This window comes from Tiliqua scincoides, chromosome 2 (genome assembly GCF_035046505.1).
Source record: "Tiliqua scincoides isolate rTilSci1 chromosome 2, rTilSci1.hap2, whole genome shotgun sequence".
NCBI classification, from domain to species: Eukaryota; Metazoa; Chordata; class Lepidosauria; order Squamata; family Scincidae; genus Tiliqua; species Tiliqua scincoides.
The window spans coordinates 124,262,094-124,275,456 of record NC_089822.1 but is presented as its reverse complement, the minus strand read 5'-3'; the positions used below and the strand labels follow the sequence as shown (position 1 = coordinate 124,275,456).

At 47.6% G+C, this 13,363-nt stretch overlaps 1 protein-coding gene across 1 annotated transcript in view; it reads right to left on the bottom strand.

Annotated features, from left to right (window-relative positions):
- LRP1 (LDL receptor related protein 1) overlaps nt 1–13,363 on the bottom strand; it is a 374,302-nt gene that overhangs the window by 274,670 nt on the left and 86,269 nt on the right. The gene's annotated exons all lie outside the window — the stretch shown is intronic.

Sequence of the window (13,363 nt, the reverse complement as noted above, 5' to 3'; positions counted from 1 at the left end):
TATCAAAAATAAAATATTGAAATGAATGGAGACCCAGCTGGAATGGACTCATGTGATCCACCTGGTGGGTCCCGACCCACAGTTTGAGAAACACTGAATTACAGTATAAGCAAGTCTATTAATGGGAACTTTCAAATTTCAGTTTAAGCTTTAGCTGGATGCTAACTTCACACGGGAGACTTCCCAGGGCACCATTAATCCATCTTTAATTCACCACTAAAAACAGCAGCTCCAGGACAATGCAACTTCAGAAAATCTGCACAAGTCATCAGACACCACTAAGGACCTCCCAACCCCACAGTGTACAATGATGACAAATAATCCAACATCATGACAGTGCGAGAATCAATTCTACCTCTGCTATCTTAGCAGGGGAACACGATTTTCTCTACCACCCAGTGTCTACGCAATACTATCTCCCAGTATTAATCTACCCCTCTACATATGCATATAAGGTATATACTTATTTATCTTTCAGTCTGTATGCTTCCTTTGTTAATCATGGCCTCAAAGTGACTACCAAAAACATACAATAAGAATTCCAAAAACATACAGAAAAAATCTTACGATAGTCTAGAAACAGTTAAATCAGGGAGATCCCCTTCAATTTAACCCAAAGGCACAGACAAACAGGTGTGTTTTTAAGTGATGCCAAAGGCATTAAGGAAAAGCAGCATGAACAACCCAGAGGAAGGAGTTCCAGAGTTTAGGCATAACCACAAAGAAGGGAGTGTCCCACATACTTGCCAATCAAACCCCGCTAGGCAGTGACACACTGTTGGAAAGGGTCACATGGCAGCAAATGGTCCTTATATTTATTCCCAAAGGCACATGAATGCTCTATTAATAAATTAATGTAATTGAAACCATTAGGCTAGTTTTTTCTAATCTAATTAATTACTGTTAACAGTTGTGAGACACAGCGCCCCATAACAGTGGCGTTCCTGGGGGTCCCTGCACCCGGGGCAACCCCCAGTATTCCGCCCCCCACACCCCGCTTCACCCCCCTTCTCCGCCCCCCACGCAATGACCCAGAGTAATTGCAGTAACGTCATCGTCACCGCAATTACTTTCGCGCAGTTGCCTCCTCCATTCCCCCTTTGAAACAAGGGGGAACGGAGGAGGCAGCCAAGGACCTTACAGAGCCTTCCACGCCGGGGGGGGGTGTCTCCATGGCAGCGGTCTGGGGCTGCTTCCAGCAGCCCCAGACCACTGCAGTAGAGACTTCTGCGCAGCTTGTGAGCTGCGCGGAAGGCTCCGTGGGGGCCGGAAAGCAGCACGCATCTCCTCCAAAGTCGGAGGGGGTGGGTGCTGTTTCCCATCCACCTCGGAGGGGCACCCTCCAAGGCAGAGCAGGGGTGACCTGGGCCGGGAAGCTTCCCCTCTGACTCAGAGGGACGCTCTCCGCGGCGGAGCAGGGGCAACCCGGGCCAGGAACCAGCAAGCTTCTCCTCCGAAGTCGGAGGAGGCACATGCTGCTTCCGCTCCGCCTCTGAGGGATGCCCTCAGAGGTGAAGCAGGGCACCCAGGAGCGCTCCTGGGAGGTAGTGGGAAGCTGCCTCCCAGGCAGCATCTCGGTGCCGACTAGGCCGCCCCCTCCCCTCCTCCTTAATAGGAGGCGACGAGATGGGCGCCCTAGAATGTCAGTGCCTCTCTAGGGCTCCTTTCTCCTATCCTCCTATAAAGGAGGAGGGGAGCGGGGTGGCTCAGTCAGTGCCGAGGCGCTGACGGAGAGGCAGCAAGCTTCCTCTCCGCAGCGCTCCTGGGCGCTCGGGGGGCAGGGCTGAGGCTCCGAGAGGCGCCCTTGGAGGGTCTGTGCTCGGGGCATTTGCCCCGTCTGCCCCCCCCCCAGGTACGCCAGTGCCCCATAACAGGCCAAGGAACAGCCAGAATGAGGAACCAATTCCATGACACTGGGCAATGACATGATCACCAGATGTCACTGGGCAAAGAGACACCATTAACTATGCCACTGAAAGTGATTTAAAATAGCCTGGGGCTGGGTGGACATATTTGCCCTTGAAAAAGACTGGGATTGAGAACTGGAGGGTGGAGAGGGTCAGAGGAGGAAGAGGAGAGGAAGAGAGAATTAGAGAAGGAAATAGTAATGAGGAATGGAAAAGGAGGGAGCTAAAGGGAGACCCCAAGACTATAAGAGAAAGGAGAGGAGATGCCAGAAAAGGAGAACAGGAAGGTGAGAGTGGGAAAAAAAGTAAGAGAGATACTAATAGTCATGGAAGAGGGGATGGGACAAAAGGTGGAACATTGTAAAGGAGAAGAAATGATGAGACAGAGAAAACAAAGGAAAGGTGGCAGTTCAGAAGCAAAGAAGGGCCAGGCCTCCAAACCAGGACCCCCCCCCCAAGTCTTAAGGAGGGTCCACGGGCCCTAGAATGCCCATTAGCTGCCAGGGTGATGACAGAGCATTCCTGAAAGAGTCTTCACCCAGAACCCATACTGTGGCTGAGTAGTCCCTGCCAAGTCCAGTTTAGAAGCCAAAGTGCTTTAGGACCCAATCCTAAGCAACTTTCCAGCACTGACATAAGGGCAATGCAGCTCTGAGGTAAGGGAGCAAACATTCCCTTATCTAGAGGAGGCCTCTATGACTGCCCCCACCCCAACTGCAGGATGTAGCACATGCTCCACTGGCACAGCTATGTCTGAGCTGGAAAGTTGGTTAGGATTTGAAACTAAGGGTGCAATCCTATCCTGCACTGGAATAGCAAGCCAAGAGGTTAGCACTGTATCCAGCACAGGATAGGGGCCCAAGGTGGCTCAGCCAGAGTCAAGGAGAAACTTTTCCCCTTACCCCTGGGTAAGACACCCTGGCCCCAATGGGTCTTCTTGGACTTGCGCCACCTCCTGAGGTGGCACAAGTCCAAGAAGAGTGGAGCAGCTTCAAGCCACTCCAATCTCCCCGGCAACAGGGGTTGGGACCCAGCATAACTGCTGGATCCCAGCCCCGCCTCCCGCTCCCCATCAGCCCACCCCTGGGGCCACCCACTGCCCGCCCTTCCCCCCCACCCTGGAATGCCTCCCTCCCACCCACCCCAGAGTCTTGCATCAGCCCAGTCAGGCTGGCGCAAGGCTCACAGAGTAAGCCACCATGGAGGCTGGATTCAGCCTCCGTGTGTTGGCGCACCTCTGTGAGCAGACGCGGTTTACTCCTGAGGAGGCGTAAACGTGCTTTATGGCACTTTTGCAACCCACCTGGGCCAGCGCAACTCAATCCCAGGATTGCGCCCGTAGACTCCAATTCTATACATAGCTTCCTGCAAGTAAGCCCCACTGGACACAATGGGACTTACTTCTGAGTAGACATGCATAGGAGTTCTCCACATAAATAATGTGAAATCACAGATAAGCCAGTCTCTCACAGGGTTTTTGCAAGGATAACATCAAGTAATTGTGCAAGAAATAACTAAGAAAACCTGGCCATGCTCCTCTCCGTTCCCACCCCTGCCTCAGCAGCAACAAAACCACAGACTGCTCTATGAGAAGGAGGAGGAAAGAAGCAAACAGAAGAAAAAGCCAGCACCTCTGCAAGTTTCACATGCCTGTACCTTTCAAGCTGAGTGGGCCCCTCCCTGCTCACAGCAGTCACAGAACTGGTCTGCTAAAAGGAGGAGGGAGAACCAGAAGCCAACAAGGAACAAAACACACCCACCCTTTTTCTACTGTAATGCTAGATTTTCCCATTATTCAATTTTCTGGAAGTCAGTCTGGAAGCTGAGGTCCGAATCCCATCTAATCGTCCAGTGCCGGCGCAGCTGCGCCAATGGGGCATGTGCTGCATCCTGTGGTGGGAAGGCAGTCACAGAGGCCTCCTCAAGATAAGGGAATGTTTGTTCCCTTACCTCAGGGCTGCATTGTGGCTGCACCAGTGCTGGAAAGTTGGATAGGATTGGGGCCTTAAGTCAGGGCACAAATACTTTAAGTATACAAACAAATGCTCTGAACAGTTGCTTATTAATGACTCCAGTGTTAGGATTCCCATACATAGCTGGTGTGCGAGTGTGAACACTATACAGGCAAACCACCCCTTGCTCCCGATCAAGGTTGCAGTCTCTGTTGTGATCCAGAAATTGGGAGAGATTTAAATGCAAGAGATGGTCAGGATTTGGCATCCGGTTCTGTTCAATTACAGATGTTCTCCCAGGGGTAACTTTTCCACTGCAGGGTACAGCAAGCAGAAAGGAATACCCTACACCGGGGTGCCCAAACCCTGGCCTGGGGGCCACTTGCGGCCCTTGAGGACTCCCAGTCTGGCCCATGGGTAGCCCCCAGTGTCCAATGAGCCTCTGGCCCTCCAGAGACTTGCTGGAGCCCATGCTGGCCCGATGCAACTGCTCTCAGTGTGAGGGCAACTGTCTGACCTCTTGCATGAGCTGTGGGATGAGAGCTCCCTCCACTGCTTGCTGTTTCACATCCGTGATGCAGGCGCAGCAGAAAAGGAAAGGCTGGTCTTGCTTTGTGAAGGCCTTGAGCTATTGCAAGACCTTCATTCATTCATCTAAGTTCCATCTCTAATATATTCATTTACTTAAGTTTATGTACATTTATTCAAATCTGAAATGTAAATTAATTATTTTTTTATTCCCGCCCCCCCCCCCCCCCCGTCCCCAGCACAGTGTCAGAGAGATGATGTGGCCCTCCTGCCAAAAAGTTTGGACACCCCTGCCCTACACTGAAGCCGTTACTGAGAGGGAACATCTGATGTAATTATTTCTGCATGGAACAGTTGCTCTTTGCAAATACAGCAAAAGGCTGCCTTTCAGAAGGCTGCCCATCCTTTCCAACCAGTTGGTATTTGAAAAATAGGTACGCTTCTGTCATGTTTGGATATGGTGGTCTATGGAATTGAAAGACACAAGCGGCTTTCAAAGGAAGAGGTAAATGATACGGAAATGTTTGTATATCATTCAGTTTCTTCCAACTAGAATGCTACCCACAGAGTTATAATTCTTGCTCACTGTGCTACGTCACCAGGTCTAATAGGTTCTGGTGAGGATTTCTGCATTCCTTCTCTTGGTCACAGCTCTGCTCTTCGGCAAGCAAATGAGAGCAATTTCACCACAGTACTGCATCTTTTTGATCAGGGTAGCAGTTGAAGAACATCCAAATACTGTTCTTAGGGTCACTTGCGAAGATGCCAATAAGCCAAGGCTATGCCAATCTTCTCATTCCAATCTAAATTGTATGTTAACCCTTGTTTTGTCTGATGTTAAGCTAAGGACCTGGATCAATGCTTCTACAAAAAGGACAGTCAATCAGTCTGGCACTGTTTAATTTAGGAAGAAAGGATAAAACACAGGCAGGCTAACCCTCAAAGCCTTTCAGGTTATAATCTGTCTAGATTGGAAATGCAGCTTTTTCTGTTCAGTTTGATGCCTAAAAACTACTGCCTGCTTGCTCTGTGTCCACATGATTCAACATTATATTAATAGCAAGACAAGTCAAACACGTTTGCCAAAGACAAAGACTGACACATCAGGCAGTTACTGATTCCGGGCCCAATGCTATCCAACTTTCCAGCAGTGCAGCCCCAAGATAAAGGGAACAAATGTTCCCTTATCTTGAGGAGGCCTCTGTGATTGCCTCCCCACCGCAGGATGCAGTACATGCACCATTGGCATGGCTGCACCGGCACTGGAAAATTGGATAGGATTGGACCCTCCGTCCTTGATGTCTCTGCTTTATGCACACAGGAATCTGAACTCAAAAAGTTGGGTAGTTTGGTATTTTCAAAGATGGAAAATTTTTCAAAAGGAATTACTTTTCAATGCAATCTATGGCTGACTGCAAAACTTGCAGGATTCAAGAGACACATCAGTTATATATGTGGATGGGAAGACTATCCAAAGCTCAATTGCACCAGATTCAGTGGGGAATGGATTCTCTATATTATATTTCAAACTAATTTATAGGTCAGGCTAATCCCCCCCCCCGCATGTACCCCTAGTGACAAGATTGCTATAGCTCCATGATTGCTCCCGTATCAACTGACATTAGTATGAAGCCTTCTGCCCACAAAGTGCCAAGATGTCACTTGCATGACATGCCAAATATTTTGCAGACTTCAATATGGGGGGAGGGGGACCATGAAGGAGGCAACAACCAAATCAGTCAGGTACATGTAAAGTGGGTCTAACGTCTTTGCAGAATAGAGTTAGCCCACATCTTACGCATACTTTACTTGCACAAGTTCAAATACATGTGTGCGCCCTTTAGGGACGTTCCATTCCACTTACTCAGTGCATGTCCTGAAGAAAACCTATAATGGGATAATGACACTGCTGTTCCCTCAGTTATCTCAGTTCCCACATCTCTCTCATACTGTGATTTTAGTTCTTTAAAAGACCATGCATATTTTTTTTTTTTTTTAAGATACAGTATATGCAATTTTGGCTTTACATGCTGACTTTGGACGATAACCCTCTCTTAAGGTGTGGGCCAACTGTACATTCTTCCCTCTTGGAATTCTCCACCACTATGCTGAAGTCCACTAGGTCAGTGTATAACCACAAGGCATTGGATAAAGTAATGGAGAATAGACCAATCAATAGCTATTAGCCATACCAGCTATACAGAACCTCCAAGTTCAAAAGCAGTATACATTCTGATGTACCTGATACTGGAAACAAAAGGAGACTTTAGGGCCAATTGCATGGTCCACACCGCTGGCTGTTGGTGTCGTGAACATGCCGTAAATCACGTTCGCGGCACCCAGGAAGCAAGGTGGGGCAGTGCTGGGCCTCAGTACCAGGTGAATGACAGAATGGAAGGGCCAGCAGTAAGTGTTACTGCCAGCCTACAGAATGGCTTTTCGGGGCAGGAAGGAGGGTAGGGGGAAGGCAGAACTGGGCGGGTGGAAGGCGGAATCAGGCCAGGGAGGGGGGCAGAGATGGCAGCAGAGTCTGCTACCATATCCTGTGCTCCCTCCTTGGCCGGGAAGCCCTAAACAGGCTTCCTCGGTTCTGCACCCACTCAATAGCGGGCACAGATCCAAGGAAACCCATTGCTGCCGGCTGCAAATGCTCTCTTATCCCAAGGAGACTCCAGCAGTTGCTGCGGTGCCTACAGGATACAGCAGCAGCCGTTTTAGTGCCACTGATCCTCTGGGTGCTGGGGCAGATAGGATTGGGCTGCCTATGAGTTCCCAGAAGTCTATAGTTAGTCACTTGTCAGAGAAAGAATGCTGGGCTAGGTGACCTTAACTTGATCCAGTAAGACAACTCTAATGTTTTTACATTCACAGGGTAACTTATACAACAACTATACATACAGGGCAAAACTATACTAGCCAGGGCAAAAAGAATATTCCCTCTTGTCTGTGACTATTACATTGCAAAAGGGATACAGAGATTGAGGACATGCAGCAGGGATGCTGCTGAAGAAAACATACAAGTTGTCTAGCATGTTTGGAACGCGGCTTCGTACACAAGGCATTAATTTGTGCCATATCTCCTGCTGCCAGGGTCCCTTCTTCAAGGAAGACATTCTCCATGACGCAGCTGCTTTCTGCTAATTGCTCCCCATCTTCTATGCCTTGGAGCTTTGGCCAATCACACACATGTAAAATAAATAGCCAGCAAAAGCCAGAAAGTCAATGCCATTTAGTACCGACAGAGAAACTGCTCTGCAAAAGAGCAATAAAACATAAATCCAGAAAGTATTACAGTATCCAAGTCACAAACGGATTCTGAATGGGATGGGGGAGAGCTTTTGCTCTGCACGGATCATGTTCCTGTAATGTCTGACCTGAATGACTGAAGCACAGAAAAGCAGTTGGCAGGTTTTGTTTTCGTTTCTTTGCAGTTCTTTCTATTACTGCACATTACATAACATAATTCTCCATTGAACAAATTAGGTACCACTCTGATGTGCTGTCACGGTTATGATTCACCTATGTTGCCGTCATCAATGCACTGTTTCAGAGAGCTTTCCCTAACCAAGGAACCAAAACTAGGCCATCTGGATTGGAGCACATTTATAGCGTTATCCCACACTAACTCGGCACAAAAGCAAGCCCCACTGATTTCAAATCAGAGAACTTATTTCCAAAATTACAAGAACTTGCGCTTGGAGGTGCAACTGAGTTACATGCCTTTTAAGAGATTCAGTTTAAGCCAATTACAGACTGGGCTGTAAGTTCAAAATAACTGAGAATGAAATCTCTATGCAAACAACTCCTAAGTGGATAACCCAAGAAGCCTGTAGCCAACCAGTGAACCAGTGCCTACAGAGTACCCAGCAGTTGCAGATCCGCTCAAGGGACTTAGAGCGCTGCCAAAGCTCTAGCTTATCTGTTATTATAATTGGATATCCTTGTTAAACCATCCCTATAGCTGACCCCTGGGACCTGCCACTCAGATACAAAAGGCATTTTGCTCCCCTCAGCCTGCTTTCTCATTCAGGGAGGCTTCTCCCACCCCCATTAATCTCACCCCTACGAGCCTGTCAAAGTGCTTGTGGAGAAACCCAAGCCTCGTCCTGGATTTACAGAGCCTGTCATGGCCACGATATCCTTCAAGGCCTCAAACTTGACAAAGCATGACCTCCCGCTGAACAGCGCCACGGGGACTAGCCTCCAGCAGCACAATCTCCCTCCCTTCATCCTTTTTGAAAAGCAGCAGTCACTTCCTTCCTTTTGCCACAGTCAAGCCTGCGGCTCCCCAGAAGTGGCGTTTGCCGAATGCGTACATAAATAATAGCCCTGCAGGAGGCAACTGGCCTCTGAATGGAGCTCTAACACCAAGCCAAGCATGACATAGAAGGATAACAGAAGCAAGGTGGCAGGCTCTGGCAAACTCTGGTCAAAATGCTTTCCACCAGGCCCTGTGGGCCCTCTTCAGAAGGACAGAGAAAATCGTATCAACTTTCACCATGCAGTGGTGATGCTGAGAATGGCAATGCAACTCAGAGGGAGGCTGGTGCAACATGAAGTTTCCTCAGCACGGAGGACACAACGGACACACCAGGAGGCTTTTAGAGTACCCTGCAATGTGGCTGTCACCACCAAAACCAGAAGTGTCAAGAAAATAACCCCAATTCCCAGGACTAGGTTAGTTCCTAAGTCATCTAAGAACAACCACTACCCCAACCCACGTCTCCAACCCAGAGTCCCTGCAGTCAACTGCTGAACTTGGAATGAAACACACAGAAGATACTGTTAACCAGGCAAGTCAGAAAGCACAGCTCCTAATATTGAAACCAAGCCTGACCAACCCAAGCAATTCAGACCGCCTGGTCCCTTCCAAGACTCAGAGTCCTTGGAGACTCACCAGGTTAGGGTGAAAACAGACGTACCAATAATAAAGTCACAGTGGGTTCTTCATATGTGCAGTAGACAGACAGCCCCATCCTAACTAACTTTCCAGCACTGATTGCAGCCATGCTAACGGGGCAACCTAAGGTGAGACGGCAGTCATGGAGACCTCCTCAAGGTAAGGGAACTTCTGTTCCCTTACCTTGGGGTTGCATTGAGGCTGTAGCAGCACTAGAAAGTTGGTTAGGATTGGGCTGTGACTTTCTCCCAGCTCTGCAATTTGCACAAGAGATTTACACCATGAAAATGAACACTGGTTCAGTGCCTATTTTGCTCCTCCCTGCATACTGCCCTCTCCTTTATTTTTTAAAGAGCTAAATAAATATTTGTTAATATGTTCACCCTTGCATTTATTGTTATATTTTAAACAACAGAAACATTTTTTAAACAGCTGCAAAACATCTTTGGGGATTGCAAGGGAGGAGTAGGCTCATGACATAATGGGAGCTAGCCAATAGGCATCCTTCATAGGTGGATATTCAAATTTCACTGCACTGAATGAAAACCAAGGGTCCTTCTCATGTCATGACTGGAAAAGTCATATATACCCACCCTCTCTAGTGTCTAGAAATTTGCTGCCAAGGGATCTGAAATATTTGTTCCATTCTGTGCAGAGCTACTGGCTAACAATAACCTGAAATCATAACAATGTTAAGCTGATCTGGAAGAATTTTAGATTGTCTAACTTTGGTCACACAGCTATTTGGCATAAGCTTTATCCCCAGCAGTTTCCAGGGAAAGATATAACCACGAGTATTTGCTCTGGGACAAAAATTATACAAGGCTCTCTAAAAATACAAAGTAAAAAAACATAAAGTTTCCTTAGAATGAAAGTGCCCAAAAAACGTTTTGGTTTTAAAAGACCATGGTAAATCAAGGTTATTGCTGTTGCTGCTTCATTAAAAAAAATTAAGCAACAGCAGATATGCCAGCCAAGGCATTACTCTACACAGAATTAGAAGACTTCCCAACTCTGGAAAGGGAAGAAAGAGCCCTTCATTCTGGATATAAAGTACAGTTCAGATTGCGAGGGAATGGTGCAGCTGCAAGGCCTTCCATTTTAAAATGCTCCCCTGTTTAAAAGCCGAGAAGTTCAAGAGCCAACTTGCTAAAAATAAAGAGTGGGCAGCTATTCCTGCAGAAGAGAAAAGATCTTCTCTCTTTCTCTCTCTGTGGGAGCCAATTTGCTGAACATGGCTCTTTTTTTGCCTTTTTGCTTTCAGGCCTACAGGGAAGAAGACCAATTCCACTGAGAAAACTGAACAGTAGTATTAGATAAACCCAGGGAGGCACAACCCCTCTTTCTCATTCACCAGTAAAATGTTACTGCTGCCAGCAGTTAACAGCAAAATTTCAGGCACTGGTCTGACCTAAGATCACAAATCTGACTCCTTTTAACAAATGCACATTCCTGACCAGTGTTGGCTGTTCAGATCACCCCAGAAAGCAATTCAAATATGGGCTGATGTGGCCACAGCTGTCTGAGCTAGCAAACCTTAAAAAAAAGATTCAACCGTGCTTTCTCAAATACGTTCCATTCTTCTCAAAGCAGCTCCTGTGGACTTTTGGATTCTGTATCCCACTCTGCTCTGGAATCTGGCCATACCAGCTGACTCTTAGAGGTCTGCTAGTTATGATTTTTTTTTAAAGGGAATTCAACTAGGACAAAGCAGTGTTGTTTGTTACCACACGTTGGCAAATGGGGTGTGCATCTTGGAAAAGCCACACTTTGAGCCTTCGATTCAGCAGTTTTAGGGCCAGTTCAGACAACCCAGCTTACTCATGTAAACAATTGCTCAAGCAAATGCAAGAGGGTGGGTCCCTTATTTCTTCAGCATGAGACTCAAGCATGAGACTCAAGATAAGGTACTACCCAAAGGTCAGTGGTTTTTTTTCCTCTGTGGCTTTTTAAAAAAAAGAAAGTACAGTCTGAAGGAGGGAGAGAAAGACGCACCTAAACTTTTTTCTTTCTAGAGATTTTTCAGCTCAAACATCCCTTGCTCAGAGCTGATTTTTCACACAAAAGAGAACAGGTTCAGGTCATCCATGGCTTTCTCCATATCTATCTTTCTTCATATCTCCATATCCATAGCTTTGCCCCCTACAGGTGAAAAATGTAACTTGAGGAGACTCATGTTGAGCTGAGAAAAAAAAAACTACCAGAGGGAGACAGATTAGGCAGTTAGTCTCTGTCCTTATATCTTCACAGCATGTCAATCTCACTTTTACAAACAGGGAAAAAGCCACTGAGGAAAAAGACAAGAAACTCAGCCTAAGGAGTAGAGCCCAGGATTTTCACATACAAGGAACAGGAGGTGCAGGGGAAGGAGGACCAAGCCAATCCATTGCCCCAAAACACTCTCAAATTCTGCCATCCTACTCCCATCAATGCATATGAACCCCACCACCACCACCAATGAACATCTGACAGTCTTTGTCCTCTTGCAACTGGTCTGCACCACTTTATGTAAAGTGGCTCAGCTGGGAGATTCCAGGGAGCAGAATCTCTCCACTGATAATTTTACAAGAAGCAAAAGAGGAGCTGGAGAAGGAGGAGGTCAGCCTTCCCTAACCTCCTCTTGCACACTCAAGAGTACACAAGAAGAAGACAGGGTAGGCAGGGAAGAGGGTGGATCAGTGCAGTGGGGGTATGGATGCAGGACCTCCCGTGTCAGCTTGCCCCCTCCACCAACCTGAGGCAAGGGGTTCAATCAGCCTTATAGCTAGAGTAGCAATTTCAACCATGGCTTTTCCGCCAATGTTATTCTACTCATATAAGTAGACCATTCACTTATTTGCATGAATAAACTGGCAGAATGTATCATCTAAACAGGTTCCCTTTCCATATGCCTAGCTACTTTCTCATTCTTGACCAACAGAGAAACTTGTCCCTTCCCCTCCCCTTTTATTTAACATCTTGGCACGTGGCCTGCCAAAGAGGAGCTTCATCAGACTCAGAGGAACCTCCTGGATAACTGCATGACTGACCTATGGAGATTAATATACTTGATCCTGAGTCATTTATCTGCTAGGTTTACAGATGGTTCAAGTCTAGCATGACCATAAGATTGTCAGGCCTTACAGCTATAACAGATCCAATGGCTTCCAAGCATTCAACTTCTGTGCCATCTGATTATGTGTATTTACTGAATGGTTCTACACTATATCCAACAGTACTTTTCTGTGTAGAGGTGTTTGTTTCTGGTGAGTAAGGTAAGATTACAGCCTTACTGAACACAATGGGCTTGCTTTTGAGTAAAATAAATAAACTGTTTTCAAACACCTCTACCTACAGGTCTCCTCAGACATACACCATCTATTTTGGTGGCTCATGTTCTATGAGGGGAAAAAAGGCATGGAGGTTTTCAGCATGTGCCATTACCACCAGATCCATCCCTCCTGCCTCCTCCCCACCCCCACATTTCCTCCCCCCTCCTCACCCAGAAACAACCCCCACTCCGCCAGCACTTCCAATAGGACTGGGCCTTACACATCCCGATAAGCAGGGCCAGCTCAGGGCAATATGGCCTATTTTGTGACACTGGGCCCCACTTTCTGAGGGGCCCTGTACTGGGGTGGCAGGCAGTTGTCCGACTGCTGCAGCATCTGGCAGCCTGGGAGAGCAGAGTAGCGTGGACTTGCGTACTCCCCCCTGGGACTCTTTGGCCTGCAATGGGCCTTCTGGAAGTAGTTGGCGGTGACGTTATGTCACCGCCAACTATTTCCAGGTGCCATGCTTTGCATGCAGGACCACTAGCAACTGGCTTGCCATGGCTGCAGTTGCTGCGGCTGCCTGGTGAGCGGGGCGGGGGGTCGCACCAGCACCCCACATTGGGTTCCACTGGTCCCAAGGCCAGTCTTGGCAACTGGGTTTCGTGCTGTCTTCTTTTTCCCTGTCTCAACCGCTCTCTCAACTCTATCCACTTCTCTGACAGAAAGTCAGAGGATGTCTGGCGCAGGCGTTTGCACAGGAAACAACGCTGGCAATAAATATGGATAGGAATGAGGCTGATTTGCAAAACAGATGTTCCCAGA